This window comes from Parasteatoda tepidariorum, chromosome 8 (assembly GCF_043381705.1).
Source record: "Parasteatoda tepidariorum isolate YZ-2023 chromosome 8, CAS_Ptep_4.0, whole genome shotgun sequence".
Taxonomy (NCBI): domain Eukaryota; kingdom Metazoa; phylum Arthropoda; class Arachnida; order Araneae; family Theridiidae; genus Parasteatoda; species Parasteatoda tepidariorum.
This window is the reverse complement of record NC_092211.1, coordinates 56,401,793-56,408,486: the sequence shown is the minus strand read 5'-3', so window position 1 is coordinate 56,408,486 and position 6,694 is coordinate 56,401,793.

Sequence of the window (6,694 nt, the reverse complement as noted above, 5' to 3'; positions counted from 1 at the left end):
AAACTCCTGGATCAGAACCCGTGGAAGTATAGATTTGTTATGGGAACATGGAGGACTTTGCGACTCAACAGATTTAACGTGCATCAATCACCATTTACTACACGGGGAGTCTTTGGCTGGCCTGAGATCGAAACCAGGAACTCTTGGACATGGTTTCAGTGCCCTACTGACCAGGTTATCCCGGCCCCATCCTAGGCATAACTTGGTTTACATAATTACACATTTTATGTAAACCAAGATTCTTGATCACAACAAATTCAGTAGTGGATTAGACCATCGTCCTATATATAGGACAGCTAGTAAATATTAAACCATAGAAGTTTTGGTGAGTTTTTTCAATGTTATGCTTTACTTGGTGTTTCATCAGTATGTGAAAAATGTTTTTTCAAAGAATAGTAAATTTTTATTAAATGTGGTAATAAAAATTAATGTGATGTTAAATTCAGAAGCTTAGTTCAGTAATATTTTAAACAACATGAAACACTTTTAAATAAATATATCCGGTGCAAAAATCTGCAAAAGACATTCTCCTCACTTCACCTTATTTAAAGATTCTGTAAGGAAACTATTGTTATATACTAAAGGCTTAAAGCAGGTTTTCAGAATGTGATTGACTGCATTCTTTTAACAAACGGTTCAATTGAAGATTCATATACTTTTGAGTTTAATTCAAAACATCGAATTCTTTTTTTTCAAACATCTGTGGAGCTTTCAAAGGATATCTATAATGTTCTAAATTAATTTTACAAGGAGTATTACAAGAAGAATAAAAATAATTTATTGAAGTTAATAATCAAATAACTCACCATTTGCACATTTTAATATTTTTCATCAACATTCCCACACTCTACACGATTATTTGAAGTGCTTAACTAAGCAAAAACCAAGTTACTGTCAATACATCTGGGATAGCCTAAATTCTTTCTGAAATGGAGTTTTTGTTGCGTGATCTTGAATTTCCAACTTCAACACAAGAGCCTGGTGGTTTAAATTCTTATTTAATTTTTGGTTACTAATTGTAAACGTGTTATATATATTTCTTTCATGGGATAATATAGCAATAGTAAGAAATACAAATATAAATTCATACTTTAGAATAATTAGTAGTCATTTCTGTTCCTAATTTTAGTGCATATGTTTAATGAACACAGTTTTACGTAAAATTTACCTAAAATCAAATGTTGCAAACTTACTGATTTATTATTTGAAAAAATAAGATAAATATTTCAGCAACAATATATTATATTATAAAACAAAAAAAATAATTTCGAACAAAGAATCAAAATTAAAAATGTTTTATTAGAATTATATTAAAAGGGGATAATAGATGAATGTTTAATTTTTATGTTGATAGTAACCAAATCTATCAAGAAAATCCTTGTTTATTACGTAGTTTTTGTATCTAATGAGAAGTCAGAAAATGGTAAACTGTCTATTACCTTCTTATGCAAACATACTCAATTAAACGCTTTATATTTAAAAAATTAAGGTTCTACCTAGGTTGTTGTAAGACAATTTCACAATAACGTTTTGGTTGNTCGATGATCGTACATAATTGAAGAATCTAAAAAATGACATGAGGGAATGACAAATGTAAAAAATTTTACCTGGTTTGATTCATTCAAATTTATTCCACAGCAAAGCTTCTTCAAGTTGAAGATGGAAGCATACTGCAATTTTGTTCTATGATGCCAGTGGTTAACTGCTAAAGTTTTTATTAAAATATTTTTATTCTAAGAAGATTGCAGGTGATAAGAACATAGTTGTGAGGGAATGAAACGAAACACTAGGGACAACGTTTAGAATAGTGCTGTGTTAATATTTTTATCAGAAATTAAATTTAAAATTGATTTTCTGAATTCTATATTTCAATATTCTGAAATAAAAAAACACGAATTTGTAAAAAAAAAATTTTTATTTCAGAACCAATTTTTTTATTTTTTTAAATCAGCAGTGGGGACAAGTGAGGGAATGACATATTGGTATATTTTAATTACCTAAAATAAATGAAAAATAAAAATTGATTATTTTATTTTTATTCTTTTGTTAGCTTGCATTCTGAAGGACACTTTCCCTGAAATTTTTGTTTTCGTAAGTTGTAAAACAAACATAAAATATACTGGGGGCATGAAAATGACTGTTTCTGTGAGAATGACCCATATATAGACTGTAACGAGTACCAAAATATGAATATTTATTAATGTATTATGCACATTTCCTGTATTAACGATCATGTAAACATCAGAAATAAGCATAGTACATTGATTTTGCCCTTTTTAAAATTCAAATACTTTTAAGCCTACCCTTTTCAAATAGTAAAATAAAGAATTTACCATTTATTTAAATCCTTAAAGTACAAAATCCAGGCAGCAAATTTCAAAATGGAAGGCCAATTTATTTTAATTACTCGGAAAATAGTCCTTCGCAAGTATTGACTAAAAGACCAGCTTAACAAGACCAGATTGAATCTTCCTTCTGACGATAACTAAGACCATAAATACATCCTAACTTAAATAACAAAAATGTAACATTTATCTTGCGTAAACCAAAGCAAGTAAAATAATGGTAGTTAATGCATCCTAAATTCCATGGAAAGATAAAATATTTTACAGAGAGTTTAAATTTAAGGAAAAAAGTCATTAAAATTCTCTTGGTGATACAAAAACTGAAATAGATTTCTAAACTGAAAGAGAGAGAAAAAAAAATAATTTTTTTTAAATATCATTTTAGTGTTCATTTTTATTTATTTTTTATTATTATATCCTAAACTGATTTTTTACAGGAACAAAACAGTTTGATACAAGAATTGAAAATGGATATCAATATTTAAAGTCATGTTTAGTTCCTAAATTTAGCGTTGGAAAATTTTATTGAAGATTAGCTAGAAGCTTATTTTTTTTTTTTTTTTTTAAAAATTTTTAGGAAAATAATAATTTTTTCACATCATTNTTTTTTTTTTTTTTAGAAATATTTTTTCTAAGGGAAACTTACAATGCATAATATATGCTTGCACCGACCACAGTGCTGACGGAAAATATCCTCAGTGGAATACGAATTATGGGTTAGAGTACCCCTGCCGTCAGTTTAACCGTGGGAGATTCTCGGGGTCTTCCTCTCCATGTAGCGCAAATGTGGATTAGCTCCTACAAAAAGTCCTCCACAAAGGCAAATTTCTCCCAATACTCCATCCAGGAGTTCCCTTGTCTTCCGGACAGGGCTCAAAATTAGAAGGCTACGGGGTGAACATTAGTAGCCGTAAACCCATAAAATTGTGTCGGCTGTTCAACGACGATTATATATTATATAATACTTATATGAGTCGTGGTGACTCAGGGTTTAAAGTGCTCGCAATCCAATGAATGGTTCAAATCTCAACGATGAATGGTCAATTTGAATTCAGCACCCAGCTTTCACTGACCACAATGCTGACGTAAAATACATTCAATGGAAGATGGATCAAGTACTAGAGTCAACTTGCTATCAGTCTAACCATGCGAGGTTTTCATGGATTTCCGCACCATGTAACTCAAATGCTGGTTAGTTTCATCAAGAAGTCCTCCATGAAGGCAAATTTCTCCCAATACTTGATCCAGGAGTTCCCTTGTCTTCGGGAGTGGGTTCAATCTTACAAGGCCACGGAGTTGAAACTTGGTTATCATAACCCTCAAATTTTGTCGGCTGTTCAAAGACGGTTATATTATAAAATAAAATTTAAAAAAATTCATATTATATAGAACAGTGGTGACTCAAGGGATAGAGTATTCACCCGGTATGCCCTACATCAATGTTTTTTTAAGGTATAAGGATATATATATATATGTAAAAACAGGGCTCCAATTCTGTTATTAGTGTTGTATTTAGCTTGAAATAATTGCAGTCTTAAGCCATCATACGTTCTAAACAGGTTTATTTAAATATAGCTGGTATCGATAACAGTCACGTCCCCACTCCTGCAAAGGAGGGGGAGTGGACAAGACTCCGGACAATTCCGGCACAGCTTATCAGGATCACATTATGATGAAAAGGACACGCAAAACTATGCGCTCTTACGTTTTATACCAACATAGATTTGAAGTAAAAAGGCACATTCGTACATTCCTTGTATCCTTACGCATTAAGGAAAATCATTTCTGCTTCCTTATATGGAATTGAAAAAGGGAACGATTCTAAAAATAACTCTTCCCTTGAAATATAAATCTATTTATATTTCAATGGTATGTTTTCAGCCTTGAATTCCCAAAATAGAATCTCTCTACGCTTATTCTTTAACAAAGACATTTTATGAAAACGAAAGAGATTTAATTCTTTTATTAATACAAAAGTATTTACTTTTTGTATTACATCCCCCCCAAAAAAAATTTTTGGTGAGCCAAAATAAAAAAAATTTAGAATACTTTAAATTTAAAATTTTTAGGTTGGTACGATTGTTCCTTTTTCCCTACTACAAACAACATTTTTTCAATTATGAGAAGAAAAAATATTATTTACAATGACAAAAATATGAAAAACATGATTATGCAATTTATCTATTTAGTAACTAAACAGAAAGAAATATTAAACATATTCATAAAACTAATCTATTAAAATTTTCAAAAAATTTTTCACACAAAAATATACAAAACTTTTATGCAAAACAACTGGACAACAAGTGTCATTTAATCAGAATTTAAGATTCTGTGAGGTTAAATGATTATTTACTATATGAAATATAACTAGTCTACTAAAATTTTCAAAAATTTTTCACACGAAAATATACAAAATTTTTATGCAAATGAACTGGACAACAAGTGTCTTTTAATCAGAATTTAATTTCAACATTTGTGGTTTGATATTTCCTATGCTTTGATACATGTACTTTTTCAAAATTTTGTTTACTTAAATTTCTTTTTATTTATTTTGTTTTTGTAATCAGTTTCTTGGTCATTCTTTCCTTTTCCTATTTTTCCTTTTATTTTTTGTTTTTGTTACCCTTTACATATTTTTTCGTCGATATTAACCTGATAATGAACGCATCCATTACCTGGATCTATCTTCGAATCATTTGAACTTTTTGGACATACTTTCTTTCTATTTTTTGATGTTTACTTTTACTGAAACATCCTTAACATTCATTTTTTCGATGCTTACTTTTTTGAAACATCATTCTTTTCTTTTTTCGATGTTTACTTTTTTTGAAACATCTTTTTCACCATTTTTAACCTTAAGATTTTGAGAATTCTACTGTTTAATGTGCAAAGATAAGTTGTCACTTTTAGAATTAGCAGAGATGATCAGTCTCTTACCAAATAGAGTAACAACTGGCCCGACACAATGAATAAACAAACAAAAATCCCTGCAAGTCTACAACCCTACTAAAGCATATGGTAAATCAGTATCAAGTATAAAAAACTTAACTGATTAAACAATTTCGCCTATCGTAATAAGGGAGTCTCACAAATTTTGTTAAGTGTTAACTGTCCGTTTGTTTGGGTTTCACATTTTATAAAATAGGAATATTTATTTTTGACCAAGTCCGAAAAAGTAAGAGAATTACGAATTTCTTTAAGTTAATTTGAAAACTCTTCATTGTTTGGTTCAAAAGAAAGTTTTAAACAATTTAATTTTTTCATGTGGTTAAATCTAAAAGATCATTTGGAAACAGAAGTTTAAAAACTTAATTTAGTTTGCCGTCACTAATTTAATTGACGTTTGAACCACATTTTTTCTTTTCAAACACATTTTAAAATGCACGATAAATACAGTACTATATCATAATTTTATATTAAAAAAAAATATTTAAACACAAGACATTCAATCTAATCATAATAATATTCTATTCCATTATTCAAAATAAAATAATTGTTTTCTACTCATATCTAATATTACTAAAATATTTAAGCATAACATTGAGAAAGAAAAAAAAATGAGAGAAAAAAAATATATATCTACAGTAAATCCTTTCCATTAGCCACACTTTTCTCCTTTGACCTTCATCTATTTTTCTTTGACGAGAGACACCAAACATTTTTTTTCTTCTTTCGCGCACTTAAATCGTAGCAAATCATGAATATCCATGATTAAGATTCGCGCACATTCACTTTTTATTTCACTGAGTAGTAAGAATTGTAGGATCACTCGGTGTCGAATCACTACCATGGATGTTTCTTCCAACTTAGAGGCACTATGGAACTGTAGGGTCATCGGATGGGATACTTTCACTGGTTTCAGGGGACAATTTCCAGCCATCGTCCTTCCTACATCAACTTTTCAGGCGCGACGAGGTACGAGTAGTACGGGTGGAAAATCGCCATCCTTCCTTCAACGTTTTTTTCACTGCCGATTTTTTTCTCCACCGGGGTGATGGAAACTTTCCACGAAGCAGTCAAAATGGGTAAACTTCCTCCGCAAGAAGCAACTATCCTGTCGTCTTGTAATAACAGGGCTCCAACCCTGTTATCAGTGTTGTATTTAGCTTGAATTAATTGCAGTCATAAGCCATCAGACGTTCTAAACAGGTTTATTTAAATATAGCTGGTATCGATAACAGTCACGTCCCCACTCCTGCAAAGGAGGGGGAGTGGACAAGACTCCGGACAATTCCGGCACAGCTTATCAGGATCACATTATGATGAAAAGGACACGCAAAACTATGCGCTCTTACGTTTTATACCAACATAGATTTGAAGTAAAAAGGCACATTCGTACATTCCTTGTA